Below are 19,024 nucleotides of genomic sequence, written 5' to 3'. Positions count from 1 at the left end.
GAGGGTACCGCCTGGGTGACCGAGCCAAAGGGGCCATCAAGAAGGCCACCCTGACTTTCACGGCGATGTTTTTGTTGTTGATTGTCTGCCACTGCCTTTCCCCCACAGCCGCTGATAATATCGTTACATGGGATCGAGCAGTATTGATGGCGGCGATGATAGCCGGGTTCAAGGTGGATTTTGCGTGGCTTCTACAGGCACTCATACACGAGAGGGCTTTTAAGGTCACAACTACTTACCATTTCCCGTGCTTGATATTTTCTCTCTGCAGGTCCGCAGGTGTGCCTATATGGCATGTTGATCAGCTCAAGACCCCTCTGGGCACTGTTGATGTCGGCCTCATCAGAGATGAGGCCAATGAGTTGGCTCCACGCAGACGGTCCCGTCCAGAGCTGCCCCCACTTGATACGGTAGCCCAGGCCCGCACGGCTACGCAGGCGGCGTTCACTGACACTACCCCGGTCGAGTCTATCCCGGGTAGTAGCACTGCCCCGAGCTCCTCTCGCACAGCCCCTTTACCGCTCTGGTCCCGCTTGCTAGGGTCCAAAAATTAGAGGCGCAAATGGATACACTTCTGCATCATATCCAGCCGTGGATGCAGAGGTCTATTACCGAGGCAGAAGAGCGCTTGGAGCGGAAAATGGTACAGCATACAGAGCGGAAGATCGCTGAGGTTCACCAGCGCTTGGACCCTTTTGAGTTGCGGGTGCTAGCCCGGCCAGCTCCTCCGGTGGATGTGTCGACCCTTCAGGCTTCGGTCGACAGTCTTCGAGCAGATATTGATACGATCTTAGAGGCCACGATGCCTGAGTCTAAGGCCCCTTCTGCAGAGCCTGCTGAAAAGACAGTGCTGGCGGCCCTATTCGCCACTTCAGACATTCCACCACCTCCCCCTCGAGAGCATGCCAAGAGGCGTAGGGGTCGAGAGGAGGATGAGGCGCGAGCACGGAAGAAGGAGCGCCGTGAGATGGAGGCTGCGAGGAGAGACTCGCTTGCTGAGGAGGAGGCGCGCCAGATGAGAGAAGGAGAGTTAGCGACTGGGGCGTCTAGCTCCCGAACTGTGGAGATATAAGGAGGCACTGCTGATAGTGTTGTTGTTGCTGAGGACACCACTGAGGGTGTCCAGATTACAGAGGTAGTGGGTTCCGGGGAACCGGACCCACCAGCTTGCTGAACGTCGGCGCTTTGCGCCCCAGGTTTGCTTCACCTACCACTCTAGTATTTAAATTTTTTTATGCATTGGGGACAATTGCATGTCTTTTTGTTGGGGGTGGGGTAAATGGAAAGTGAGTGCTAGGGTGAAGTCTGAGTAGCCCAATTCACTATCATTTTTTGGGGTTTTCTTGCCTCTGTTCTTTTTCCCCGAAAGACTGATTACTTTTTCCGTTGAACCGGCATGTCTATATCTTGTGTACAAAGTTTAATTCTGGAGCATGATGGCTAAAATGATATCCTGATAAAATGGAAAATGATGCATGACTAGGCATAGTAATTGATAAATGTGTGGCTCTAAGCATGACATAGAAGTACACCACTGCATGACCCTAAGTCTAATATTCGAACTAGGTGTTTTATAATCTGGTAGAGTGATGTGATGTCAAGTGAGTGTGAGGAAGATTTCAATAGTCCACTATTTGTACTGAGCTAGAACTTGCCTGGTTAGTCCTGCTAAAAGTAAGTTGTAATAGACAATTAGGAAAGGATCATAGGCCATTATTCAATATAGCCCATTTTTAGCCTAATTTAAAGAAAACAAAATGAAATTTATCCTTCTTTGATACAAATGATTTGAGCTTAAATTAGACCTTTCTTTCTCACCCCAACTGATCTTTTCTGGGAAGAATGTGTTGGCCCTGGTCCCTCCTTGGACATGTGCACCTCAGCTTATGCAAAAAGCATAAGTTGAGGGTGGCTAACGTAGTAAACAACCTCTATATGTCCCTGACCCAACTTTGGGTGTTGTGTACTTTGACTCATGGCAAAGCCATGAGTTGAGGGTGGCTATTATGAGGAATACTCTGGAAAGTGGGGTTGAAAGAACAAAAGAGAGAGAAAGAACAAAAGTAAAGTGACTCAAAACTAGTTGAAAGAAAAGTAAAGAAAAAGAAAAATATACAAGACGTACAAGCAAGAAAAGAAGAAAGTCACTTACACAAATGAAAAAAGAACAGAAAATAGCAAGGTGAAAGAATATGAGAAACTGGGCGAGATAAAATGATAGAAAATAGTATGTTTAGCCGATATGTCAAGGAGGGCAAAAAGTCACTAAAATATACCTAAATATACCCTACCTGGCCCTGAGACTATGTTACAAGCTAAGAAAGTCCTATCGTGATCCTAAGGGTTGTATAGCGAACTTAAAGCAATGAAAATAAGGGCAAGCTTATGGCAATAGGTATGAATGAGTGTGAATTTGTTCTGAGAGTGAGTGTTGAAAAGTAATCCTTATACTCAAACTGAAATCATTGTGTGAAAAATGAGGATTTTGTTTTAAAGTGAGGACACTAGTTGCATTACCGGAAATATTAGCACCTCGGTGAGAAATTGAAGAGGATAGGTGTTAGTGCATGGTGAGTCTGTGTCATGGTCTGATTCCACATAATTCAAGCCTAATAGTGATAGCATGCATAAATATGATGAGATTAATCGGGATTGATAGCCAAATGATTTCAAAGGATAAAACAAAGATACTATTGTACAAAGATTGTGTATTGAGTCATAGTGCGTCACTTGAGGACAAACAACGAATTTAAGTTGAGGGTGTTGATTTACCGTGGTTTCAAGGTATTATTAATACTTTTTTCTTAATTTTAGTGTGTCCAAAAGCCGCTTTGTGCTAATTTTTATATAAGTTTCTCTTTATTTGCAGGAAATCTGTCCAAAGATGAAAGCGGAGGTTTTTGAGCGAAGAAATGCAGAAGAGACCACCTACGGAGCTTATGACGGTCCGTCATGCCTGTGACGATCCGTAGTTGGCAGCGTAGTGCAGCTGCTGAAGGAAGATGGGGAAGTTTGACCAAGTGTGGGGTTACGGAAAGCATGACGGACCTTCGTATCCATGACGGTCCGTCCTGCAGGTTCGTCATGAAGATCAGAGAAGTAGCCCCTGTACCCATATTCCAAGTGTTCAAGTGTTTTGGAACGGAGACCCTCGACGGACAGTTGTGCCTGTGACGATCCGTCATACTTGCCGTCGAGGGTAATGAAGAGAGCAGCAGAAGAAATTGCACAAGTATGGGACGACGGAGTCCATGACGGTCTATCGTGACCACGACGATCCGTCGCGATGTCCGTCGACCCAGCCGCGTTTTAACATATTTCCAGCAAATAGAGTCCTTGTTTAATTAGGTGTTTATTTTCTATAAATAGTTCGAAAAACCTCATTTTTTTAGGTTAGACTCTGGACCATTGTTAGACTCTGGACCATTCTTAGACGCTGGATTATTAGTTAGACTCTGGATTATTTGGTTAGGCCTTTGATTATCATTAGACTCTTTGTGAGATTCTTGATTACTTTGAGATTCTTGTAAGCAATTGTTGGTGATTTTTGTTGATTAATCAAGCGAACTTTCGGATTTTACTCTTTCTCATTGAAGTAAGTACATGAATTCCTATATCATATATTTGAATATTGTGATTATGACAATGGGTAACTAAACTCCATAACTAGGGTTGTGGGAACCATAGGCAAATAATGAGGTAAAACCTAACTAAAATAACAATTCTAGAATAGTGTCTTGCATGTATTGATAATTCTTTCGCATAGAAGTCTTTTTAACGGATGGCCAACGTTAGAACTCACCTTAATGCTACTTGCCGGACCAAGGAGGTAGATAATAGGAAAAGAATTATCAACATAGATTTAGTATACACTATCTAATAGGCTAGTATTGATTGGTACGAGGTAATAACTTAGTCGAATATCGAATACGATTCTTAATATGAGGTAAAGATAAGGGTTAGGATAGTAACACACGTAGCCGGACCAAGGTACGGAGTGACATTTTCTAGATGCCGGACCAAGGAATAAGAAGTACATAACTTATCACTTTGCATGCAAGATACTAGGAAAGAATTGTTATAGTTAGACTTATCAAGTTATGTACCTGTGGGAACACGTAAACCCTAGTTACTTTGATTAATTGATTAAACTCCAACATTCGAAGTTGTTAGTTGTCTCCTTTTATTTTGCTAGTTATTTTCATTTACATAGAAATATAAACCCCCCTTTTATTGTTTTTGCTTTCCAAGGAAGTAATTGACAACAATAGTAGTAATAGATTGAAGTTAAGTCTAAACTATTTTCCTCGTGGGAACGATCCCAACCTCACTAGGTGGGTTATTTACTTGACACGACCGCTTTACTTCTTATTTGATAAGTAAGTTTGAGCGTATCAATTTGACCTATGAATGTAATGATGTAAGGCTAAGTGGCTAGTCTTAGTCCTCGAAGAGGACGACGACGCCAGTTACATTTATGGGGTAAACCCACATGTGACAAATTTGATATCAGATCATGAGGTTGAATATCTTTTGCGTTTATGTCTCTCTCTCTACCGCGTCTATGAAGGTTTGTATTTATAATTGTGAAGCGCGTCACAATTATGAATAGGAATCTATGTGATGCTTAGGAATCACTCTCTTTCTTGGAAATCCAATATAATGCCTCTAGAGTGTACTTGTTATATGCTTTCACCTAAACCTTTTGTTTTTGTTATAGGAAATGAATACTCGAAGGAACGCGGCTCTGAGGCTTAAGGAAGAGATTACCAATGCGGGAGCTCGTCCCCGTGGTGATAAATTCCCTCATTTTGAAGAAGATGCTAATGTGGACCAAGCTCCAACCAATCCTCACCCTATGACGAATGAGGACATATGGGCTGCTGTTATCCATTTGGCCCAAGCCACCACCATTCACTCCCAAGCTATGACCGCCCAAGCTAATCAGATGGTTCTACCCCGAGTTCATCAACAAGTTTCTACTATGAGTTCCTGTCTAAGGGATTTCACTGGGATGAATCGTCCTATTTTCTAGAAGTGTAATATTAAGGATGACCCCAATTGTTTATTGATGAAGTCTAATATATACTCTTTGCTATGGGCTTGTATACTAGTGAGAAGGCCGAGTTGGCCACATACCAAATCAAAGATGTGGCTTTAACTTGGAATGTGCAATAGAGGGATAATACGCTTCATGGGGGTGAGTTGGTAACTTGGGTGGTCTTCAAGAAGGAATTTCTTAACCCGTTTTTCCATAGAGAGATGACGGATGCCAAGGTGGTGGAGTTCATCAACCTCCGCCAAGGAGGTATGAGTATGCATGACTATTATTTGAAGTTCATTCAATTGTCAAAATATTCTCCTTCCTTGGTCTCCTATCCTAGAGACAAAATGAGCCGCTTTATGACGAGAGTGTCAGATGACTTGCAAGAGTAGTGTCATTCGGCGATGTTTCATGAGAACATGAATATTTCCCGTCTTATGGTGAATGCTAGGAGAGTGGAGGAGACTAGGGATAGGAGGAATGAGAGGGTTCAAAAAGGGAAAGATCTTTTAATGGTTGTTCTACAAAGAAGAGGCTTGAAATCCAAGACAATCCTAGATTCAAGAAAAGGTTCCCTAGTCAAGTTCCCTCCAAGTTCCCGAAGGCTCGTGGTGAAAATGTTGCTAATCCTAAGCCTCAAAAGGGAAGAGTAACTATTTCCATAAGAAAGAAGCCAACTTGTGGTGAGTGTTGAAAGAAGCACTATGGTGCTTGCCTCATTGGGACGGACAAGTGTTTTATCTATGGTAAGATTGGGCACAAGGTTCGGGATTGCCCTAATGTGAAGGGACAAGACAAGAGTGTTCAAGATCGAGCAAGTGGTTCTAGTGATGTTCCTAAGAAGAACCGCTTTTATGCTCTTCGCACTAGGGGTGAGCAAGAGACCTCTCCCGACGTGGTGATCGGTATGTTAAAAATCTTTACTATTGATGTGTATGCTTTACATGATCCCGATGCTACCTTGTCATTTGTTACCCCTCTTAAGTTTAAAAAGTTTTATATTTTACCCGACATCTTGCATGAACCTTTCATAGTGTCGACACTGGTGGGTGAGTCGATTGTATCAAAAAGGGTGTATCAAAATTGTCCTATAATGTTGCCCAGTAGAGTTTCTAATGTTGATCTAGTAGAACTAGATATGCTTGATTTCGATAATATTTTGGGTATGGATTGGTTGTATGCTTGCTTCGCCACTAATGATTGTAGGACAAGGATAATGAGGTTTAATTTCCCAAATAAACCCGTTGTTAAGTTGAAGGGAGGGAATTCTATTCCTAGAGGTCGTATTACCTCTTTTCCAAAAGAATGAAAAATTATGTCAAAGGGTTGTCGATATCACATAGTAAGAGTCAAAGATTTAGACTCTGAAATTCCTCCCATTGAGTCGGTCCCCATAGTGAGTGAATTTCCGAGGTTTTTCTAATAATCTTCCCGGTATTCCTCCCAAAAAAAAATTGATTTTGGTATCATTTTTCAACCTAAAACGAATCCAATTTAAATTCCTCCCTATCGGATGGCTCCAGTCGAATTGAAGGAGTTGAAGGCTCAACCCAAAGATTTTCTACACAAGGGATTTTTAAGGCCTAATATTACTCTATGCGGTGCTCCGGAGTTTCTTGTAAAGAAGAAAGTTGGGTCATTGAGAAAGTGTATTAATTGCCGCCAACTCAACAAGGTCACTATTAAGAATAAGTACCCTCTCCCTCGATTGATGAATTGTTTGGTCAACTCCAAGGGGTACGCTACTTTTCTAACATAGATTTGAGGATGGGGTGTCACAAACTTAGGGTGAGAGGTAATGATGTACCAAAGATGGCGTTTTGAACTATGTATGGGCACTATGAGTTCTTGGTAATGTCTTTCGGTCTCACTAATGATCCACGTGCATTTATGGACCTAATGAATAGGGTGTTTCGAAGCTACCAAGATTTATTTGTCATTGTCTTCATTGATGACATCTTGGTATATTTAAAAATGAGAGTGATCACATGGTAATTTGAGGGTAGTATTGCAAACCCTTAAGGAACATCAATTGTTTGCTAAATATAGAGAGTGTGAGTTTTGGTTGAGGTCGGTGGCATTTCTTTTGCATATCATCTGTAGTGAAGGAGTTGACGTAGACCCAAGGAAAATGGAGGCGGTGAAAAATTGGCCTAGACCATTAACTCCAACCGACATTAGGATTTTCTTGGGTATAACGGGTTATTATCAGTTGTTTGTGGATGTTTTTTCATCCTTTGCATCTCCCTTGACTACTTTGACCCAAAAGTGCAAGAAATTTGAGTGGTCGGAGGCATGTGAAAAGAGCTTCCAAATGAAGAAAGATAGGCTTACTTTCGCTCCGTTGTTGAATTTACCGGAGGGTACAAAGGGGTTTGTTGTGTATTGTGATGCATCCCATGTGGGTTTAGGGTGTGTGCTTATGCATGATGGAAAGGTGATAGCCTATGTATCTAAGAAACTTAAGGTGCATGAAAGAAACTATCACACTCATGACTTTGAGTTAGTGGCCGTGGTGTTTGCTTTGAAAATATGGAGGCACAACTTGTATGGTGTTCATGTTGATTTCTTGACCGACCATAAGATCCTCCAATATTTGTTTACCCAAAAAGAGTTGAATCTCTAGAAAAGAAGGTGGTTATAATTGTTGAAAGATTACGATATGAGTTTCCTATATCACTCAGGGCCAATCTGGTTGCGGATGCTCGAAGTGGTATGACGATGGGTAGTGTGTCCCATATAGATGAAGCTAAGAAGGACCTAGTGAAAGATGTTCATAGGTTGGATAGATTGGGTTTGAGGTTGGAAGGTTCTCCAAAAGGTGGTGTTACGGTCCATCATAACTCCGAGTCATCATTAGTGGTTGAGGCAAAGTCCAAGCAACACCATGATAAACTATTGATGGAGTTGAAAAAGTCGGTTGTTGGCAACTTGAATGAGTCATTCTTCTTGGGGGGATGGTGCTTTGAAGTACCAAGGGAGATTATGTGTTCCCAATGTGGATGGGTTGAGGGACTGGATCCTTGAGGAAGCCCATTGGTCTCGCTACTCCATTCATCCGGGTTCGAAAAAAATGCACCATGACCTTAGGGATATATTTTGGTGGGAAGGGTTGAAGAAGGACATAACAAAGTTTGTTGCTAGGTGTCCAAATTGCTAACAAGTAAAGGCCGAAGATCAAAAGTGAGGTGGCTTACTACAAAAGATCCAAAATCCTACTTGGAAATGGGAGGACATAAATATGGACTTTGTAGTAGGTTTTCCTTGAACTCAAAAACAATATGACTCTATATGGGTGGTTGTGGATATGTTTACTAAGTCCGCCCGTTTTATTCCCGTCAAGTCTACTTATTCGGCGGAAGACTACGCTAAGATCTTGATAGATGAGGTTGTGTGTCGCCTTGGTATTCCATTATCCATCATATCAGATCAGGGTGCACAATTTACATCTAGGTTTTGGAGGTCATTCCAAGAAGGTTTGGGTACTAAGGTGAAGTTGAGTACCGGTTTTCATCCCCAAACGGATGGTCAAGCGGAACGCACTATTCAAACCCTTGAGGATATTCTTAGGGCTTGCATTATTTATCTTAAAAGGAATCGTGATAAACATTTTCCTTTTGTGGAGTTTGCTTATAATAATAGCTTCCATTCATCAATATCTATGGCTCCTTATGAAGCCTTGTGTGGTAGGAGGTGTAGGTCTCCTATTGGTTGGTTTGAAGTGGGTGATCCTTTGCTTCTTGGTCAAGATTTTATTTATAAGACTTTGGAAAAAGTTCATATCATAAGGATCCGGTCGTAAAGGACCTATAGTTGGCAAAATTCTTATGCTGATCGTAGGAGGAGGAATTTGGAGTTTGAGGAAGGTGATAAGGTGTATTTGAAAATTTCACTATGAAGGGAGTGGTTAGATTTGTAAAGAAAGGGAAATTGAGTCCTCGTTATGTGGGTCCCTATGACATTTTGCAAAGGGTTAGTAAGATTGTTTATGAATTGAAACTCCCAATTGAATTGGCTTCGGTTCATCCGGTTTTCCATGTTTCTATTTTGAAAAAGTGTGTTCGTGATCCTGAGTCCATTCTTCCTATTGAGGTTCTTGGTGTCAGGGATAACCTATCCTATGAGGAGGTTCCGGTTCAAGTTCTTGATAGGCAAGTAAAGAGGTTGAGAAATAAAGAGGTGGTTTCTGTAATGGTTTTATGGAAAAATCACACAATTGAGGGTGCGACATGGAGGATGAGGCCGACATGAAGTCCCGTTACCCTCATTTTTTTGAAAATTAAGGTTAGTCATTCTTTTTAAAAATATAAATATGACTTGAAATTGAAGTTTCCTGATTATTGGTGAAGACTTGCAAAAAATGTACATTTTGAATTGCATTAAAATGAAGTTACAGTTAATTTGGTGCCTAAAACATAAAATTTTGACTTTTGGTTTGTTTGAGTTATTATCTCCATTTTGATAAGGTGAGCCTTAGTGAAAAGTTATATGACATGTAGATAAGTTGAACTTGGTGCTAATTGACTCATGTTAAGTGTGTTGAGCTCATGTATGTTGTGAGAAAGAAAATGCCTCATGATAAGATGTTTGAGCCTTATGGGTGGTAATTGAAGTTTTTGAAATTTGATTTGCTGCAACGATATGATATATGTTGTGTTGATATTGTTAATTTGGTTGGGATACTGGTCTTGATTCTATTCCTTCCTTCAAAAGTATTTTTGTGTCATTCGGGGACGAATGTTCCTAACGGGGATATAATGTAACATTTCAAAAATCCAAAACTTGTCTTAAAGCCTAACATAGTATTATTGAGGTCTATACACTATTTTTAGGACTTTAATAATGAATATAGGTCATTTGAGATGTTTATAAACCAAAATGTCTAAGAACGTCCATTACGTTTGGGAATTTGGTTCAAGGATGTGCTAGTGTGCCTTAGCCTATTTAACTAGCTTTTTGGAGTCGGAAATTAATGAAAATTGGTGAATGGATAGATAATATTTGTTTAAATGAGTTCATGGTGGAAACGTCCAGGTAGGACTCCCCAATGACCATCCTAGGTCCCTTGAGGAGGACCCTTGCACGTTTGTGTCAACATTGCCTGGGCAGTGTGCACCCACAAAAGGGCAATAGACGGTGCGTGTGTTGATGGATGGGGCATCGATGCCAAGTGCCAAAAAACACTTAGCCATTTTGTAGGAGGCCCTCATATGAACAGTCTCTTAAAAGAACAGCTGATGTGCAGTGCGGAAGGGCAAAGTGACCGTCAACTCATAGACAGACCGTCGATCAGATTCTCGTCTGTGAGGGTCAAGTTTCCTGAACGTTTTTAATGTTGGTTCATTTAATTAGTTAAGGGGTTAGGTAATTAATAGGGTTTTAATGGAGTCTAGCAAAGTTAATTAACCCCCATATAAGGAACCCAACCCTCATTAGTCTAAACACAACTCACAAAGTAAACTCTCTTCCTTCTCTCTTCTTTCTCTTTCTATTCAAAGACACCATAGAAGACAATCTAGGGGGAGGTTTTGGGGGTTGTAAAGGAAAGTTTTCACCATCAAATCTTCATCAAACATTAAGTTATGGGATATAATTCACCTTTGAGACTTCTTTCTTCAAAAGTCTCTTTCAAAGTAATTCTAAAAGTTGAGTTTTCATGAGGGTTTCATCCAATTACGAGTTGGATATTATGAACTGAGTTGTTTATGGTTTCTTTAGGATAGAATAGATTAACATGTATTTTAACTTGATTATGATAAATTGAGATGGTTAGTTCTAAATTGTAGAACATGATCCTTAACCCTTAGCCGGAGGTTGATCTTGATGTGAATTAGGTTGTGATTAATTCAATTTACTTGATTATTTGTTAATAAACTATTAGATGATATTGTTACACTAATAGTAAAGAAGTTAGGATGAATTGTAGTCTTTCATGCTATTTCTTAAAAAGTGATCTAGGTTAAGGGAATTGACATGACTATCTTTGTCTTAAGCTTTGATCTAGTATAGTTATGGTGTAGTGAGTTATCTAACTTTATTATGATGTTGGTTATTGCATTATGTTTATATGATGACTTAATTGTTTTGAGTTATGGGTTGATGGTAAGACCCTTATGATGAACTATGTAGGAGACTTGGTAAGCCTTGAAATTCCTATTCCTTACATCAACTTGTGGTCAATTGTGATTAAGTCATGATGTTGTGTTGGAGTATGCCTTATTTAGGATTAAAAGGGTGGTATGATGTGGAATTGAAAATTATTGATTATGGTTGTGAGGTTTATTAAGGTGTACATGTTATAAGAATGGAGATGCTTATCAATGTGCCTTATTATGAAGTGATATGTAATGTGTTAACCTCATTTATATGGATTTTGATAATAGGACTATACTCATGCAATTCTTATTAAGATATAATGATGATGAATATACAAGGGCTAGACCCTGTGACCTATCTAAGTTATGATTGTTAATAAAGACTTAGAGATATTTCAATAAAGGGACCTAGCTTAGCACCGAGTGATCTTGTATATGAGGGGGTGACACTTTCCCAAGTAGGGGATGTAGGGTTCACCACGGTCCTTACAGGTTGGATAGCCTCATGACCCTAATAGGGTATGGAGTGATCTTTCCTATAAGGCCCCAAGTTCCTTAAACTATGTTTCCACCACAGGGATACTAGCTAGGAGATCCACCTAGAAAGCTACGTTTATGTTTGGTTCTACCTTGGCCGATAGATCACCTTCCATCACAATAAGGTTCTACAACACCGGATTCCACACTTAGGTTTTGTGGTCTATGTCGGTTAAGGCAAGTGTTCCCTAATCTAAAATGAAGTAATGCAGTATATACTAACTAAGGTGACTTGAGGGGTTACACTTAGATTAGGTAGGGGTATGGGACTCTACCTATGTCTTGTACTAGTTGTCCTTGATGGAAGCTTTAGGATGATAATTATGTATGTATATTACAATGATGTATATTATGATAATATTTTGATGTATAATATGAATAGTTTTATGTGATGATGATTATCTTTTGGAGCATATAATTTGATAATATTATTAAAGTATGATATTTACGCATCCTTAATGGTTGATTATCTGAAGTTGGACCTTGGTTTGGGTTTCTTGTTAGGCATACTTGATTATGTAAGGTTATAGGGCTTTGTTTGATCATTGCACTTGTTGACTTGATGAGGATTCATGAGTAATTGTCTTGCTTATTTTAATATAAATAACTCTTATTCATGCTTGTGATGTTATTCTGTGATGATAGTAGGGTTGTAGTAGATTATGGGTTCAAGTGTGTTGGCATACATATTACTTGTTTGAGTTAGTAAGCATGTTTGGTTGCTTGGTATGGCTTGCTTGATTTTGCATAATACTTTAAAAGGGTAAAATGGCATGTTTTAACTAAATGTCCCTTTTTAGCATTTTTGATCTTATATGTGCATATGGTCTCATACATAGTACAAGTGGCGTACTAACCCCATTTTCTCTCTTTTACTAACACATTTTTAGGTCCCGGTCGTTGAAGGCTTATTTTAGAACACTTGGATATTCTCTACCATCCAAGGGGTAGGTCCTCACTTTCCGAGGGCGATGCCAATATCTAACTTATGGAGTTTCTTTGTTTCTATGACTCTTATGTTCATTATACTTTCATTTGAGTAGGATTTGTATAGGCCTACATGTGGCTTATTTACATTGATGTAGGGCTATGCCCAAATTGCTACGATCTTTTTGATGGTATGATATGAGACAATCTTTGAGACTATATTCTATTTTATGTATATCTATGCGCACTAAAAGTAGAAGGTTATATAACCTTCCTATACGAAGGGTCTATGTATACTCGATATGAATATATTTTGTGCATGTAGAGGTCTATGTAAACCTCTCACAAGATGCAATGAAAAGTTGTAATTTTTCCGTATTTTGACCTATGAATGTAATGATGTAAGGCTAAGAGTCTAGTATTAGTCTTGTATGAGGACGACGACGCCGGTTACATTTAGGGGGTAAACTCATATGTGAGAAACTTGGTATCAGAGCATGATGTTGAATATCTTTGAGTTTATGTCTCTCTCTTTCTACCACGTCTATGTAGTTTTGTATGCATAATTGTGAATCGCACCACAATTATTTATAGGAATCTATGTGATGCTTAGGAGTCACTCTCTTTCTTGGAAATGCAATATTGTGACTCTAGAGTGTAATTGTTATGTGCTTTCACCTAAACCTTGTATTTTTGTTATAGGAAATGAATACTCGATGGAATGTAGCTCGGAGGCTTTAGGAAGAGATTGCCAATGCGGAAGCTCCTCCATGTGGTGATCAAGACCCTCCCCTTGAAGATGATGCTAATGTTTACCAAGCTTCGGCCAACCATCCACCTATGACTAATGAGGACATACGGGCTTCCCTTGTCCAATTGGCCCAAGCCACCACTGTTCACGCCCAAGCTATGACGGCCCAAGCTAATCGGGAGGTTGTACCCCGAGTTCATCAACAATTTTCTACTATGGCTTCCCGTCTAAGGGATTTCACTCGGTTGAATCCTCATATTTTCTACGGATCTAATTTTGAGGAATACCCCCAAGTGTTTATAGATGAAGTCTACAATTACCCTTTTCTATGGGGTTGTCTGCTAGTAAGAAGGACGAGTTGGCCACGTACCAACTAAAAGATATGGCTCAAACTTTGTATGTGCAATGTAGGGATAATTGGACTCTTAGGGGTCAGCCAGTAACTTCTAAGATCTTTGAGAAGGCAATTCTTTATCAGTTTTTCCCTAGATAGATGAGAAAGTCCAAGGTGGTGGAGTTCATCAACCTCCGCCAAGGCGGTGTGAGTGTGCATGACAACTTTTTGAAGTTCATTCAATTGTCCAAATATGATCCTTCCTTGGTCTCCGATCCTAGAGATTAAATGAGCCATTGTGTGATGGGAGTTTCGGATGACTTGAGAGGAGTGTCATTCGGCGATGCTTCACGATGGTGCATGATAGGATAGTGTAGGAGACTAGGGATAAGAGGAATGAGAGTAATAAAAAGAGGGAAAGATCTTTTTATGGTGGTTCTACAAAGAAAAGGCTTGAAATCCAAAACAAGCCTAGATTCAAAGAAAAGGTTCTCTACTCACGTTCCCTCCAAGTTCCCTATGGCTTGTGGTGATATTGGTTTCAAATCCTAAGCCTCAAAAAGGAAGAGGTACTATTTCCCCAAATAAGAAGCCAACTTGTGTAGAGTGTGGAATGAAGCACTATGGTGCTTGCCTTATTGGGATGAACAAGTGTTTTAGTTGTTGTAAGATTGGGCACAAGGTTCGGGATTGACCTAATGTGAAGGGTCAACACAAGGGTGGTCAATCTCAAGCAAGAGGTTTTAGTGATGCTCTTAAGAAGAACTACTTCTATTCTCTTCACACTAGGGGTAAGAAAGAGAACTCTCCCGATGTTGTGACCGGTAAGTTTAAAATCTTTACTATTGATGTGTAATATTTACTTGATCCCCGTGATACCTAGTCATTTGTTACCCCTCTTATGGCTAAATTTGAAATTTTACCAAACATCTTGCATCAACCTTTCATAGTGTCTACACCTGTGGGTGAGTCAGTTGTTGCAAAAAAGGTGTATAAAATTATCCAATAATGTTTCCCAATAGATTTTCTCATGTTGATCTAGTAGAACTAGATATGCTTTATGTTTTGATATTATTTTGGGTTAGGATTGGTTTGCATGCTCGCTTTGCCACTATTGGTTGTAGGACAAGGATAGTAAGGTTTAACTTCCGAAATGAACCCATTGTTGACTAGAAAGGGGGGAATTCTATTCATAGAGGTCGTATTATCTCTTTTCTAAAAGCATGCTAAATTATCTCAAAGGGTTCTCTATATCACATAGTAATAGTCAAAGATTTAGACTCCGAAATTCCTCCCAATGAGTTGGCCCCATAGTGAGTGAATTTTCGGAGGTCTTTCCTAATGATCTTCCCGGTATTCCTCCCGAAAGAAAATTGATTTTGGTAATAGTCTTAAACCTGAGACGAATCCCATTTCAATTCCTCCCTGTCAGATGGATCCAACTAAATTAAAGGAGTTGAAGGCTCAACTCAAAGATTTTCTAGACAAGGGCTTTATAAGTCCTACTATTACTGTATGCGGTGCTCAAGTGTTGTTCGTAAAGATTAAAGATGGGTCATTGAGAATGTGTATTTATTACAGCCAACTCAACAAGTCCACTTTATAGAATAAGTACCCTCTCCCTCGGATTGACAACTTTTTTGATCAATTCCAAGGGGCCAGCTACTTCTCTAAAATAGATTTGAGGTAGGAGTATCACCAACTTACGGTGACAGCTAAGGATGTACCAAAGATGGCATTTCGATCTAGGTATGGTCACTATGAGTTCTTGGTAATGTATTTTGGTCTCACTAATGCTCTAGTGGCGTTTACGGACATAATTAACAGGGTGTTTCGAAGCTAGCTAGATTCATTTGTCATTGTCTTCATTGACGACATCTTGGTATAGTCAAAAAATGAGAGTGATCACATGGTCATTTGAGGGTAGTATTGCAAACCCTTAAGGAACATCAATTGTTTGCCAAATATAGTAAATGTGAGTTTTGGTTGAGGTCAGTGGCATTTCTTTGGCATATCATCTGTAGTGAAGGAGTTGACGTAGACCCAAAGAAAATGGAGGCAGTGAAAAATTGGCCTAGACCATTAACTCCAACCGACATTAGGAGTTTCTTGGTTATAACGGGTTATTATCAGTTGTTTGTGGATGGTTTTGCGTCCATTGCATCTCTCTTGAATACTTTGACCCAAAAGTGTATGAAATTTGAGCGTTCGGAGGCATGTGAAAAGAACTTCCAAATGTTGAAAGATAGGCTTGCTTCCGCTCCGGTGTTGAATTTACCGGAGGGTACAAAGGGGTTTGTTGTGTATTGTGATGCATCCCGTATGTGTTTAGGGTGTATGCATATGCAACATGGAAAGGTGATAGCCTATGCATCTAGGTAACTTAAAATGCATGAGAGAAACTATCCCACTCATGACCTTCAGTTAGCAGCCGTGGTGTTTACTTAGAAAATATGGAGGCCCTACTTGTATGGTGTTCATGTTGATGTCTTCACCGACCAAAAAAGTCTCCAATATGTGTTTACCCTAAAGGAATTGAATCTCCGACAAAGAAGATGGTTAGAATTATTGAAAGATTATGATATCAGTGTCCTATATCACCCCGACAAGGCCAATGTGGTTCCGGATGCTCTTAGTCGTATGACCATGGGTAGTGTGTCCCATATAGATAAATCCAAGAAGGACCTAGTGAGAGCTGTTCATAGGTTTGCTAGATTGGGTGTAAGGTTGGAAGATTCTCCAATTGGTGGTGTCACAGTCCATCATAACTCCGAGTAATCTTTAGTGGTTAAGGTGAAGTTCAAACAACACCTTGATCAACTATTAATAGAGTTCAAAGAGTCAGTTCTCGGCAAATTGAATGAGCCATTCTCCTTAGGGGTGATGGTGTTTTGAGGTACCAAGGGAGATTGTCTGTTCCCAATGTGAATGGGTAGAGGGACCGTATCCTTGAGGAAGCCCATGGGTCCTGCTACTCCATTCATCCGGTCATGACAAAAATGTACCATGACATTAGGGACATATTTTCGTGGGAAGGTTTTAAGAAGGACATAACGGAGTTTGTTGCTAAGTGTCCAAATTGCTAACAAGTAAAGGCCGAACGTCAAAAGTCGGGTGGCTTACTATAAGAGATCCAAATTCCTAAATGGAAATGGGAGGATATCAATATGGACTTTGTAGTGGGTTTGCCTCGAACTAAAAAACAATATGACTCTATATAGGTGGTTGTGGATAGATTGACTAAGTCCGACTGTTTTATTCCTGTCAGGTCTGCTTATTCGTCGGAATACTATACTAAGATCTTCATAGATGAGGTTGTGTGTCGCCATGGTATTCCGTTATCAATCATATCGGATCGGGGTGCACAATTTACATATAGGTTTTGGAGGTCATTCCAAGAAGGTTTGGGTACTAAGGTGAAGTTGAGTACCGCTATGTTCGAGCGGAACTCACAATAAAACCCTTGAGAATATGCTTATGTCTTGCATTATTGATTTTAAAGGGAATTGGGATAAGCATTTGCCTTTGGTGGAGTTTGATTATAATAATAGCTTCCATACATCCATCTCCATGACTCCCTATGAAGCCTTGTATGATAGGAGGTGTAGGTCTCCTATAGAGTGGTATGAAGTGGGTGAGGCTTCGCTTTTTGGTCCCTATTTTATTTATAAAACTTTGGAGAAATTTTATATCATAAGGAATAGTTGCAAACGCCCTATAGTCGTCAAAAGTCTTATGCCGATCATAGGAGGAGAAATTTGGAGTTTGAGAAAGGTTATAAGGTGTATTTGAAAATTTTACCTATGAAGGGGGTTGTTACATTTGTAAAGAAAGTGAAATTGATTCCTCGTTATGTGTGTCCCTATGAAATTTTGAGAAGGGTTGATAAGGTTGCCTATGAATTGGAACTCCTTAATTAATTGGCTTTGGTTCATCCAGTTTTTTATGTTTTTATGTTTAAAAAGTGTGTTGGCGATCCCATGTCCATTCTTCCTATTGATGGTATTGGTGTCAAGGATAACCTCTCCTATGAGGAGGTTCCGGTTCAAATTCTTTATAGGCTAGTAAAGAGGTTGATAAATAAAGAGGTGGTTCCTGTAATGGTGTTATGGAAAAATCACTTAGTTGAGGGTGCGACATGGGAGGCCGAGGCTGACATGAAGTCCTTCTTTTTAATAATACAAATATGACTAGAAATTTAAATTTCATGATTTTTGGTGAAGTCTTGCAAAAATTGTACATTTTGAATTGCATTATTGTGAAGTTACAGTGAATTTGTTGCCAAAAACATGAAATTTGCTTTTTTGTTTGTTTGAGTTATGTTTTGCATTTTGATATGGTGAGCCATAGTGAAATGTTATATGACATGTTTATAAGTTGAACTTGGTGGTAATTTACTCATATAAAGTATGTTGAGCTCATGTGTGTTGTGAGAAACGAAATGCCTCATGATTAGATGTTTGAGCCTTATGGGTGGTAATTGATGTTTTGAAATTTTCTTTGCTTAAATGATGTGATATATGTTGTGTTGAAATTTTTGATTTGGTTTGGCTGCTAGTCTTGAGTCTATTCCTTCCTTCAAAAGAATTTTAGTGTCATTCGGGGACGAATGTTCCTAGGGGGGCATAATGTAACATTTCAAAAATTCAAGACTTTTCTTAAAGACTAACATATGTTTCTTGAGGTCTAGAAACTTTTTTAGGACTTTAATAATGAATATAGTTCATTTGGGAAGTTTAGAAGGCAAAACGTCCAAGAACGTCCTAATGTTTGGAAATTTAGTTCAAGGATGTGTTAGCGTGCTTTAGCATATTTGACTGGCTTTTAGGAGTCAGAAATCTATGAAAATTGGTAAAAGGGTAGAAAATATGTGTTTAGTTTAATTCATGGTCAAAACGTCCGGGTACGACTCCCCAAGGACCAACCAAAGGCCCTTGAGGAGGACCCTTGCACGTTGGTATCAACAGTGCCTGGGTAGTGTTCACCCACGAAAGGGTAATAGACAGGGCATGTGTTGATCGACGGGGCGTCGATGCCAACCGTCGACCAACATTTAGACATTTTGTTGGAGTCCCTCATATGCTGTCTCTGACAAGAACGACGGATGTGCAGCACGGAAGGGCACATTGATGGTCGACTCACAGACAGACAGTCGATCGGGATCTCGTCTGTGAGGGTCAAGTTTCCTGATGTTAGTTCATTTAATTATTTTAAGGGGTTAGGTGGTTAATTAGGGGTTTAAGGTAGTCTAACTAAGTTAATTAACACCCCATATAAAGACTCCATGACTCATTAGTCTAAACACAACTCATATAATAAACTCTCTTCCTTCTCTC

The sequence above is a fragment of the Solanum pennellii genome, chromosome 2, assembly GCF_001406875.1.
Source record: "Solanum pennellii chromosome 2, SPENNV200".
Classification (NCBI taxonomy): Eukaryota; Viridiplantae; Streptophyta; class Magnoliopsida; order Solanales; family Solanaceae; genus Solanum; species Solanum pennellii.
The sequence above is the reverse complement of the archived record's forward strand: the minus strand, read 5'-3'. Positions refer to the sequence as shown.